The sequence below is a fragment of the Humulus lupulus genome, chromosome 4 (assembly GCF_963169125.1).
Source record: "Humulus lupulus chromosome 4, drHumLupu1.1, whole genome shotgun sequence".
Taxonomy (NCBI): Eukaryota; Viridiplantae; Streptophyta; class Magnoliopsida; order Rosales; family Cannabaceae; genus Humulus; species Humulus lupulus.
This window is the reverse complement of record NC_084796.1, coordinates 69065112-69078274: the sequence shown is the minus strand read 5'-3', so window position 1 is coordinate 69078274 and position 13163 is coordinate 69065112.

Genomic DNA, 13163 nt, shown 5'->3' with positions numbered 1-13163 from the left:
GGTATTGAAGAAAAAATAACACACGAAGAGGCTGACAGTTTTACTTATAATACGTGGTTTCATTCATTATATTCGTAACATAATGGTTTCATACACGTAGTTGCAATGGTACATAGGTGATTTTCACATAAAGCAAAATAAAATGGCTCACGCCTACTTAGGAGGTTATCTAGGTAACCTCTTTGATTTCTTCCTACCATATCAAGGCAGCGTGCCACACTTGTGCTTTTATCCGTGGGTACGGGCGTCTTACTGGTAGTACTTCCTCAGGTGTTCCGCGTTCCATGCCCGGGGTACGATGGTGTCGTCCATGCGCGCCAGCTTGTAAGTGTTTGGGGGGATGCACTGAGCGACTTGGTAGGGTCCCTCCCAATTTTCCCCCAGCACTCCTGCGCCTGGGTCTCGTGTGTTTGGGAGCACCTTCCTCAGCACCAGGTCGCCGACTCTGAAAGTTCTCTCTCGCACCCTCGAATTGTAGTACCTTGCGGCGCGTTGCTGGTATACGGCCACCCTCATCTGGGCTTTTTCTCTCTTTTCCTCCAGGAGGTCCAAGCTTTCGGTCAGGGCTGTGTGGTTGGCTTCGTCTTCATACGCCTGCACCCTGTGGGATATGACTCGCATTTCGACTGGGAGCACAGCCTCGCATCCATAGGCCAAGGAGAATGGGGACTCCCCAGTCGTCGTGCGTGGGGTGGTTCTGTAAGCCCACAGCACATTTGGTAGCTCATCTGCCCAGGCTCCTTTCATCTTCTCCAGCTTTGTCTTTAGGTTCTTCTTTAGGACCCTGTTGATGGCCTCCACTTGCCCATTGGCCTGGGGGTGTACCACTGCGGAGAAGCTCCTCCTTATACTTCTTTTCTTACAATATTCATCGAAGGCTCCTCCTTCAAATTGGGTACCATTGTCGGAAATAATTTTGTAGGGTACCCCATACCGGCACACAATGAATTTGTTGACAAAAGAGGTGATGTGCTTAGCGGTTATTTTCACAAGGGGTTCCGCTTCTACCCACTTGGTGAAATAATCTACTGCCACCACCGCGTACTTTGCTCCACCTCTACCTGTAGGAAGAGTGCCGATCAGGTCTATCCCCCAGATGGCGAAGGGCCAGGGGCTGGGCATGCTGGTCAGTTCGCTCGGGGGTCTTCGAGAGTAATTGGAGTGCCTCTGGCACTTGTCACATTTCGTGGCAAAGTCCTGCGCGTCTTTCTCCATGGAAGGCCAGTAGTATCCTTGTCTTACGGCCTTCCTAGCCGTGGAGGGTCCACTTTCGTGGTTGCCGCACTCTCCCTCATGGATCTCTTGTAACACCTTCAACGCCTCCTCTCCTTCTACACACTGCAGGAGAGGCATGGAGAATCCTCTTTTGTAAAGGACCCCATCTACCAAGGCGTACCTCGCGGCCTTGTACACCAACCTCCGAGATTCATTTTTATCCGCAGGCAAGGCTCCTTCCTCTAGGTACTTCTTGATTGGCTCGGTCCATGATTTCTTTGGGACGCTGATCATGTGCACATCTACGCCTCCGATGCTGGGCTTTGGCAAGTACTCCACGGGTATTGATTCCAAGACGTCACCATCCTTGGTGGATGCCAACTTTGCAAGTGCATCGGCATGGGTGTTCTTTTCTCTGGGGATTTGCTCTATAGTATATGCCACCATTCGCCCCAAGTAGCCCTTCACCTTCTCTAAATATGCTGCCATCTTGGGCTCCCTTGCCTGGTACTCCCCCTTTATTTGGCATACCACCAATTGCGAGTCACTAAAAATATGGAGGCGCGTTACTTTCAATTCCTGGGCTAGGCGCAGGCCAGCTAAGAGCGCCTCGTACTCCGCCTCATTATTGGAGGCCTCGAACCCAAACCGGATTGCGCAGTACATTCTGTGTCCCTCGGGCCCAGTCATCATGATGCCCGCTCCTGATCCTCCTTCATTTGACGCCCCATCAACATGCAAACTCCACTTCTCTACATTTCCCAGTTCATCCTCCACAACAGGCTGCGCCCATCCTTCACTCTGTCCTTCATTCGGCCGATGGGTGAATTCTACTATGAAATCTGCCAGCACCTTCCCATTGATGGAGGCCCTTGGGGTGTAGACAATATCAAACTGACTTAGCTCAATCGACCATTTCATTAGCCTCCCTGAGGTCTCTGGCTTATGTAAGACTTGTCTCAAAGGACTATCCGTTAAGACATCAATCGTATGCGCATGGAAGTAAGGCTTCAACTTCCTCGACGCCACTACTAGCGCATAGGCCAGTTTTTCGATCTCTGGATACCGGCTCTCAGCGTCCACCAGACGCTTGCTGATATAGTATACGGGCTGTTGTTGCTTCTTCTCTCCCTTAACTAAGGCTGCGCTGATGGCATGCTCCGACACCGCCAAGTATAGGTACAGCTTCTCGCCCTTCTCTGGCTTTGCTAACAGGGGCGGCTTCCCCAGGTGCTCTTTCAACCTGACAAAGGCTTCCTCACATCTTTCATCCCAAGCGAACTTTTTGCTCCCTTTGAGGATGTCAAAGAATGGGAGGCACTTGTCGGTGGACCTTGAGATGAACCTGTTAAGGGCCGCCACCCTTCCTGTTAGGCATTGTACCTCCTTCTTATTCTTCGGCGGGCTCATTTCTATGAGCGCCTTTATCTTGTCGGGGTTGGCCTCGATTCCTCTGGAGTTGACCATGAAGCCCAAGAATTTTCCCGAGGATACCCCGAAGGTGCATTTGGCTGGGTTCAGTTTCATCCGATATTTCCTGAGCGTGTCAAACATCTCACCAAGGTCTTTGTTGAGTTCTGCAGCTACTTTGGTCTTCACCAGCATGTCATCCACATACACTTCCATATTCCTCCCTATCTGATTTGCGAACATTTTATTCACCAGCCTTTGATAGGTGGCTCCCGCGTTTTTGAGCCCGAAGGGCATCACCTTATAACAGTAGAGCCCTTTGTCTGTAATGAATGACGTGTGTTCCTCATCTGCAGGGTTCATTGGGATTTGGTTGTATCCCGAGTAGGCGTCCATAAAAATTAGTAACTCATGCCCCGCTGTTGCGTCTACTAACTGATCTATCCTGGGGAGTGGGAAGCTGTCCTTAGGACAAGCTTTATTCAAATTCGTGAAATCGACGCAAGTCCTCCACTTCCCGTTTGGCTTCGGCACGAGTACTGGGTTTGATACCCACACAGGATAGAAAGACTCACGGATGAACCCGTTGGCCTTCAATTTGTCAACCTCTTCCTTTAACGCTGCGTACCTTGTTGGATCGAGCGCCCGCCTCTTCTGCCTGACGGGCCTTGCTCCTGGGGAGATGTTCAGGTGGTGGCACATTACGCTGGGGTCTATGCCCACCATGTCCTCATGACTCCATGCAAACACGTCCAGATTATCCTTCAAAAATCTTATCAATTCTTCCTTCACGCCACCTACTCCCTATCTTCAATTTCCTTAAAGGCTCCTCCGTCACCGTAGCCTCTTCTACTTCTTCTACCGGTTCTGCCCTTGCCTCATCCACGACCCGAGGGTCCAGCTCCTGCGGACCCCCTGTGGGCATGCTTATCGCCTCGTGTACCACCATGGCCATCGGCTCACGTGGCTTTGCAGGCGTGCGGAGTGAGGTGTTGTAACACTCCCTTGCTTCCTTCTGTTCTCCTTTCATACTCGCGATCCCTCCTGGGGTCGGGAACTTGAAAACTAAGTGATATATTGAAGTTATGGCTTTCAATTCTCTCAGGGAGGGCCTCCCTAATACCGCGTTGAAAGCTGATGCGCAATCTACCACAACAAAGTTAGACATAATTGTGGTTTGGCGGGGCTGCTCCCCCATGGTAAGTGTCAACTCAATCATCCCAAGGGGTTGCACTGAATCCCCTGTGAATCCGTATAGTGACGACTGGCAAGGCTTTAGGTGACGAATGCCCAGTCCCATTTTTTCCAAAGCCGGGCGATATAGGATGTCCACTGAGCTCCCGTTGTCCACCAGGACTCGATGCACACGCATATTTGCCAACTGGACTGTCAGCACCAGCGGATCATTGTGGGGGAAGTGTACCCCCCGTGCATCTTCCTCAGTAAACGTTATTGAGTCGTTTTCCCCCTTGAAACTCTTCGGGGGTCGCTGTTCTAAACTCATGACACAGGGGGGCGGACTTCGTCGAGCCTCCCTTGCATATTTATCTCGTCCCTTCCGAGAATCTCCTCCAAATCCTGGGCCTCCAAAAATGGTGCGGACCTCCCCTTGTATTTCTGGGGCTCGTTCCTGTTCCTGGGGTGCTCTGGGCTCGTTTTCTGGCCTTTGCCTTTCTTTCTTGACATAACGGCCTAGGTGCCCCCGGCGGATGAGCTCCTCAATTTCCTCTTTCAAGTGGATGCACTCTGCCGTGGTGTGTCCAATGTCTTTGTGGTATTGGCAGTATTTACTGGGGTCCCTCTTGGACCGATCCTTTCTCATTGGTGGGGGCTTCTTGAAGGGCACTCGATCTTCGTTGGTGACGTAGATATGCTCCCTGGTGTCAGTGAGGTTCGTATAGTAAGTATAGGTCGCTGGCCTATGATCACCCCCTCGTTTGGTTTTCCTCTGCTGGTCATCTCTCGACCCCTCATACGTCCTCTTCTTCTTAGCTATATTCGGCCCGTCGTTAATTGGGGGCTTTGCATGGGACTCCTCCTTTCCGGCCTTCAGGTTTGCGTGGCCATCCTCCACACGGATGTACTTCTATGCTCTTTCATAGAAGTCGTCCAAGTCGGTGACTTCCCTCTTCAGCATGTTGTCCCACAACTTGCTCCCTGGGAGTACCCCAGCAGTAATGGCCATTTTTAACTCCCGGCGCGTCAGGCTCCCCACTTTCGCGGCCTCCATATTGAACCGGTGAATGTAGCTTTTTAGGCTCTCCTTTTCCCCTTGCTTCACGTTGGCTAAGCTGGTGCCTGGCATCGTGTAGTCTCGCACGGCATGGTGCTGCTGGAGGAACTCGTCAGAGAACTGCTGCCAGGACCTGATGGACCCCGGCCTTAGCCTTTTGAACCATTTGTAGGCGGGTCCTTTCAGAGTAACAGCGAAGCAATGGCACCTGGCACCACTTCCAATCCCCCTCAATTTCATGAGATCGTTAAACGCATCCAGGTGGTACTTTGGATCCGTGCTCCCTTCGTAAGGGGTCATGTTGGGCTCCTTAAAATTGGCAGGGAGCCGGATTGCCTGAATTTCTCGCACGAAGGGTGACTCATGGTCAAATTCTTCCTCAAAGGCCTGGCCACCCGACGCGGTGACAATCTTGCTCCGCAAGCTCCGCATCTCTGTGTCTAAGTCTTGCCTCCTTTTGCTGAGGGAGTCTCTTAGAGTGGACGGGCTAAGACCTGCCTTTCCCTTGCCTTCTCGAGGCGCCTCAGGGGGTGTGGTCCCCTTGCCTGCCCTTTTCCTGTTGATCTCCTCCCGCAAGTCTGGGGACGTTCTTTTGGAGGTGACCTCATCCTCGCGTCGAGGGGCAGCAGTGGTTCTCGGCGTTGGCTTTTGGGCCTGCTTAGGCGGTTCGGGGTGATCACGTTGCTTCGTGCGGGGGGTGTTGCTAGTCGAGTGTCGGGTTCTTCCATCATCTACTGGCACAGTGGTCTCCACCCCACCCTTGCCCTTCTCCTTTCCCTTGGGCAAGGTTATGCTGGATTTACCCTGCAGTAGGCCGTTAAGGACCTCTTGCATGTTCTCCAAGGTAGTTTCTAACCTTTGGTTTTTACGGTGGAGCTCACGTATCTCCTCTTCCTAAAATCGGGACTTTGAACTCGAGCTCACGGAGTGGACCCGGGGGTGTTTGTCTGGCCTATGGGTAGAAGGGCCCGGGTCTTGCTTGCCGGAGTTCGGAGCCCGCGGTGGTTTCGGAGGAGGGAACTCATCAGTGTGCACCGGTGGTGCTCTGGGAGGACTCCCCCCAGGTGGAGCAGCCGGTGACGAGGCCACCCTGTCTCCTCCTTGAACCTCAGGGTCTTTCGGGGGCTCCACGTCCCTGGGTGGAGGAGCGTCCTTCATGGAGGCCTTCAGCTGGACTCCGTTTAAGTGAACTTCGACCTCCTGCGTCTCCCTTAGTCGCTTCGAGCGTCTCGGCATCTTCTTCTTGTCGGAAATAATGGTGGAACAGTAGCTTAAAACTAACGTTCCCACAGACGGCGCCAAACTGTTGACGGTGAGAACTCGTCAACGAAGTTAAGTTGGAAAAATTATCGAATTGAAATTGCTAATTCGAAAGCTATGAAAACTTGAACAATGACTCAAGAACAATGGAATAACAATAATGGAGAATTCAGTATCTCATTCACACTAATGTCTCTGCTACAGTAAAATTTCCAACCCCCTTTCAGGTGGCCTTGGAATTCAATTTATAGTAGGCTCTAACGGCCTTAGGTACATAGTGGTCCAGGGGACCAAGAGGTACAAACGTACTGTACCAGGGAAGTGGCTTCAGAGGTTGTGGCTGTACATCCCGTACAGGAGCAGGTGTCAGGAGGATGTCTCCACTACTTGTCTGTACCCCTTCCTGAGGCGTGGTAGCAGGCGTGTTGGCGCAGGAGGTAGTGGTGTTGGCTCTGACCTATGGCCGTAGACGTACGGACCACGATCCTCACTGGTACTGGCATCCGTACCTGGTACCTGGTCGTACAAACATGTCTCCTTTGACTCACACTAAGCATAGGGACTTTGAAGTGTGAAAAAGGGGATCTTCGGTGTCCGTATTGGCCGTGGCGTTGAATAGGGGTCTTGGGCCCATACACGTTAAGTCATGGGGCGTCGGCCTCCTGAGAAGATTATGGGCTGATGGACCTCCCGGGGCGTGCGCGCGCGGGACCTTGCACGGCCTCGCGCATGGGGCTCCGAAGACGGCCCCGTGGCCCCTATTGGCCTTGCGCATGGGACGCCGTAGACGGCCTCGCGACCCCCTCTTGGCCTCGCGCATGGGGCGCCATAGACGGCCTCGCGGCCCCTCATGGCCCCGCACATGGGACACCTTAGACGGCCTCGCGACCCCCTCATGGCCTCGCGCATGGGGCGCCTTAGACGGCCTCGCAGCCCCTCATGGCCTCGCGCATGGGACGCCTTAGACGGCCTCGCGACCCCCTCATGGCCCCGCACATGGGACGCCTTAGACGGCGTCGCGACCCCCTCATGGCCTCGCGCATGGGGCGCCTTAGACGGCCTCGCGACCCCCTCTTGGCCTCGCGCATGGGGCGCCGTAGACGGCCTCGCGGCCCCTCATGGCCTCGCGCATGGGACGCCTTAGACGGCCTCGCGACTCCTTCCTTGGCCTCGCGCATGGGATGCCGTAGACGGCCTCGCGGCCCCTCTTGGCCTCGCGCATGGGGCACCGTAGGCGGCCTCGCGGCCCCTCTTGGCCTCGCGCATGGGGCGCCGTAGACGGCCTCGCGGCCCCTCATGGCCTCGCGCATGGGACGCCTTAGACGGCCTTATATTTTCTCTTGATGAGATTATGAGCATCAACAGGGGCCATGAGGGAAATAATTGGTTTAATGTGTTATTATGTGATTATACGCATGATCATGTGATTTACATAATTATATGGCTGTATATGAGTGCATGTGAGCTTGTTTCTTATAAGAAGGCATTTTCGTAATTTTGATCTGTTGAGGGCATATTTGTATATTTATGTGCACATATGTGATATATGTGTAAGACCACATTATTATGTAGATATATTTGAGTTATTTGGCACAAGGCGATCCTAGGAGGCAAGTTAGCGGTTTAGTCATAACAAAGTCAAATACCGGGCTCGTGGTGAGCCTAGGGGTAATTTGGTACTTAGAACATTATCGATATTGAGTAAGTAATGGAAAATTAATTGGTAATTGTTTGAGGATATTGGGAGTGTCGGGAATTGTGAGACGTTAGTTATGATTAACGGGACAATTGGCTAATGACAAGTTTTCCCTTGGGGCATCAAAGGACCTAGGTTTGACTAAGGGGTAAAAGGGTCATTTTTTAGCTTAAGGGAGGATAAGTGCAGAACATAGTGAAATGAACACTCAGAAACTCTCAACTCTCTTCTCTCTCTCGATCACTCTCTCACTCTCTTGGTTGAATTTTGGGGTAAAGCTAGAGAATTCAAAGCTTGGAGTTCTAGAGCTTGAGGTTTAGGATTGAATTACAGCAGCTAGAGGGATTCAAATCACAACTGAGGTAAAGAACTATAAACTCTGTTTTTAGTTAGTTTTCTCTATGGTTTTAGCTATTATTAAGCTTGAAAGTTTAAGGTTCTTATTGGGTTTTCAATAGTGTTTTGAATGTGTTAAAACATGGGTTTTGTTGCTGAGATTGGGGTGTGGTGCTTGGAAGGATTTGATTTGGTTTTGGTTGAGTTTGGGTTGACAAAAGAACATGGGTGCTAGGTTCGCAGGGGCGCGCCACGGTCGTGTTCTTGGGAGTCGCGACACGTGCGAACCCCAGAGCCTAGGAAGGGCTCTGTCCTGGAGGTGCACCGCAGCCCTCATGCGCATTTTATGGTCTGTGCCCTGTACCCAGACAGGGGGCTTTCTGTCTGGAAGGCACGTCGCGGCCCATAGGGGCAAGTCACAGCCTGCCTAGCCATTTTTGGCTTGGGTTTTAATAACGGGTTATCAAACCTTAAGGCTTGGGATCGAATCTACTACCCCGTTTGGTAGAATTCGAGGTTAGGACTTGGTCTAGAAGCCTTTAATTGCTCATTATTGACGGGATTTTATATTTGAATATGACTGGGTTACCACTAAGGGCTCAAGATCAGGATCGTGCTTGAGGGTCATTCGTAATTTATTTTACACTCGGACCTGAGGTAAGAAAACTACACCCATTATGTGACATACATGATTAGGGCTTGGCCCGCATGCTAAATATGGTTTTGATTAGGTATTGGCCCCTGTAAATACGCATGATTATGATTATGCCTGTGATTATTGATGAAGCATGTTGAGTGCTCTATATGTGGATATTTGATATATGATGAATGTTTGTTTGCATTATATACTTGAGAAAAGCATTGACTTATCATTCAAGGACGGCAATAGCGCCGAGCGCTGGTCGTAAAGCATTGACTTATGAGTCAAGGGCGGCAATAGTGCATCAAGCGCTGGTCGATATGATTAGATCTAATCAAGAGAGCATTACACGCTCTTTCGACCCAACGGTCATAGAAAGCTAAAACGCTTGACTAGTTCTATGGCTAGTTACTCAGAGCTAGTGCAAAGGACCCAGGTTGACCCTATGGTCACAAGCTAGGGCAAAAGGCCCCAGATTGACTCTATGGTCACCTAATTAGGGTTGTGAGCCCCACAATGATTCTATAATCATTTATTGGTACTAGTATGCATGCATGAGTAATTTATTACTGCTGGGTATGCTAGATATACATTTGAATCTGTATATATTGTTCATGCACTTGTATTAAGTTTTCTTGCTTGGCCTTGGCTCACGGGTGCTATGTGATGTAGGTAAAGGAAAAGGAAAGCTGGACCGGCCATGAGTTGGAGAGCTTAGGTGGCACATGTACATATGCGGCCGCTTGACCACCACGACCAAGGTTTCTCAGAGGAACTAGGGACTAACCCTATTTTGCCGCTTAGGTTGGCGGATTGTAACTTTTGAGTTGTAATGACCATTTTGAAATTGTAAACAACTTTGTAAATGTTTACTATGGGATTTCATGTATAGTTTAATGTTTTTAATGAAATAACCATTCCTTTTGACAGAGATTTTAACCCTGGCCCATTAATCACATTTAGATGCACGTTTATGGCCTAATGGCTCATTTAGCAAGTTAAGCATTATTTAAAATACAAAGTGTAACGGTCTTGGCTAACTAGGGCGTTACATTTAATATGTTTAAAATATATAAAGCCAAAGTTAAAAATCAATTTGAAAGGAAAGTTAAAGTGCTTAGAAGCGATAGAGGAAGTGAATACTTTTCAAATGATATCAACTTGTTTTTTGAAGAACATGGTATAATACATGAATGTACCATCCCATATACTCCACAACAAAATGGTATATCAGACAGGAAAAATATGACATTTCTTGAAATGGTTAATGTTATGCTATTACATTCTAAATTGAGTTTTGATTTGTGGGGTGAAGCTTTGTTATCTGCATGTCATATTTTGAATCATGTTCCATGAACAAAAACAATATCTTTCCATATGAGTTGTGGAAATGAAAGAAACCAAATATTAGTTACTTGGAATTCTCATTGTCGGGGTATTTTAGGGTTGTGCCCGAGTACGAATGACTCGGGCTTCCATTCACATCTCGAGGATTAGGACCTGGTTTTCATTCTTCGAGTGTGCACTGTCCTCAGGAGAATACCTTAGGTTTATCCTCGTGTTACTTGGATTTTTTCAGTGTTCGGGTTTTTCCCAGGTCTTAGCTTTGGAATCTTGTGACACTAAGGTTTCTCCGCTCGTCGACTAGCATAGCTTCCCAGGTCAATGATTCCCAGTGCTAGGAATAACCTTACGGTGCTCAAGTTTTGGCAACTCAAGGCTTTGGGCCTGAGTGCGGATGACTCAAACTTTCCTTCGCGTCTTGAGATTTAGGAACTTGGTCATAACTCCTCGGGTTCAATGTCCACGAGAGATGACATAAGTTTGATCTTATGCTACTAGGATTTTTAATCTTTGAAGTCCCGAGACACTAGGCATACTCTGCTCTTGACAAGCTTAGTTTCCTAGGTCATGGACTGTCCCGACTTTGCTTAGTTCCCTAGATCTTTCTATTCTCTGGGTATTGACACTAGGCCTATTCCGCTCATGACAAGCTTAGTTTCCTAGGTCATCCTCTGCGAGACACTATTATACTCTATGAGGTTACCCTAATCCCATGCCCCCCAAGTGATTAGACATTAGTCTTTTTTCACTTGTCCAGGCCAGCAAGCGGGTGCTCTACGAGTAGTACAAATAGAATAAAAAGGAAACTAAAATACAAGCATATTCTTTTAAAAATTTTGTCGTGTTTTGTCTACACAGTTTCCATTCATTGTGCTCAAAGGCTACAAAATGATTATAAAATTTAACAAAAATACACTGATCATATCACTGGTAATACTGGCGGAGATGCTCAGTATTCCAGGCGTGGGTTATTAGTTCCCCACTCAGTCGGGCCAGTCTGTGGACATATAATGCATGGGCCTTCCTAATTAGGGCCTAACACTCCAGCACCAAGATCTCGAGTGGCTAAGAAGACTCTTCGCAACATCAAATCTCTGACCCCAAATTTTCTATTCTTCACTTTAGAGTTAAAATATCTGGCTACTTTCTGCTAGTAGGGCGGTACTCGAAGATGAGAAGCTTCACGAAGCTCCTCCACGAGGTCCAGAGACTCTCAGAGTAAAGTGTGATTTGTGTTCGTATCATAAGTATCTCTCATGGAGATTTCTACCTCAACTGGGAGCATGGCTACTTACCCGTAGGCCATGGAGAATGGTGAGTGGCTGGTGGAGGTCCTGGCAGTGGTACGGTAACTCCACAATGCCTTAGGAAGCTCCTTGGGCCATGTGTCTTTCGCCTACTCCAGCCTTTTCTACAAGGTGGCTTTGAGCATCTTCATGACTGCTTCCACTTGCCCATTTTCCTATGGGTAAGCTACGAAGGAAAAGCTCTTCACAACTCCATGCCTTTGACAAAAATCTATGAACAACTCATTGTCAAATTGTAGGCCATTGTCGAAGACTATCTTAATCGAGAGCCCGTAGCGGCAAACGACATTTTTTATGACGAAGTCTAGTGCCTTCTTGGAAGTGATGGTAGCGAGAGGTTCGACCTCGACGCACTTCGTGAGTAGTCGACCACCATAATTGCATATTTCACTCCCCCCCCCCCCCCCATTTCCCATGGGTAAGGACCCGATAAGGTCAATACCCTAGACTGGGAAGGGTCAAGGACTTGTCATCTGAGTGAGCTCATTTGGAGGAGCTTGGGGTATGTTGGTGAAGCGCTGACCGCTTCTACCTCCTCGGGGGCTGAGATGCTCGAAGCGGACAAGTAGTAAATGGGGATTACATTGATTAACTCAGCCTCCTTGGTGGTAGCAAGCTTGGCCAGGGCATCAGCATTAGAATTATGTTCCTGTGGCACTGTTTATATGGTAAATTTCTTTAAGATGTGCAACATTTCTTGGGTTTTTTCCAGATAAGCAACCATCTTTGTCCCCCAGGCCTGATACTTTCCAAGTACCTGGTTAACTACGAGTTACAAGTCACTAAACATCTCGAGGCCCTCGGCCTTGGCCTCCAGGACTACTCGAAGCCCCATAATAAATGCTTCGTACTCAGCCTCACTGTTGGAGGCATCGAATCTAAACCCTAGGGCATTGTGGACCTTGTGCCCTTTGGGGGATACCAAGATCAGACCTGCTCTGACTCTGTTTTCATTGGAAGAGCCGTCTACGTACAACTTCAATGTAGGCCCGACCACTTAGGCATCCTCATGTCTCTCATGGTTTCCCATGCACTTGGCAATGAAATCTTTCAGTGCCAATCCCTTGATGGCAGTCCTTGGGTGATAGGTAATGTCGAACTGACTTAGTTCGACTGCCCACTTAAGGAGTCTCCCGGATGACTCTAGATTTTGAAGGACTTGTCACAAGGGATGGTTAGTGAGGACCTTGATGGGATGCGCCTGGAAGTAGGACCTTAGCATCCAAGAGGCCACCATTAGGCAAAATGTTAACTTTTCCATAAGCAGGTATATGCACTCCACCCCGAGGAGTCTCTTACTTGTATAGTACACGAGGTGTTGGACGTGACCTTCCTCGCGTACCAAGGCAGCACTAATGGCACCCTCCAAAATAGCCATATAGAGGAGGAGGGGCTCCACATCCACAAGTTTCGAGAGGATCGGTGGGTTAGCCATGTGCGTCTTTAACTAATGGAATGCTTGTTCGCACTCCTCTGTCCATTCAAACCTCTGACCTCCCAGAGTATGTTGAAGAATGGTATGCACTTGTCAGTTTCCTAGGAGACAGAACGATTTAGGGCTGTTATCCTCCCTGTGAGGATCTGCACATCTTTATGCTTGCGGGGGTATGAAACCCAGGAATTTCCCAGAGGAAACTCCAAAAGTGCAATTTTGGGGATTCAACTTCATCCTAAACCTGCGAAGTACCGAAAACACTTTCGCCATATCTTTCGCGTGGTTGA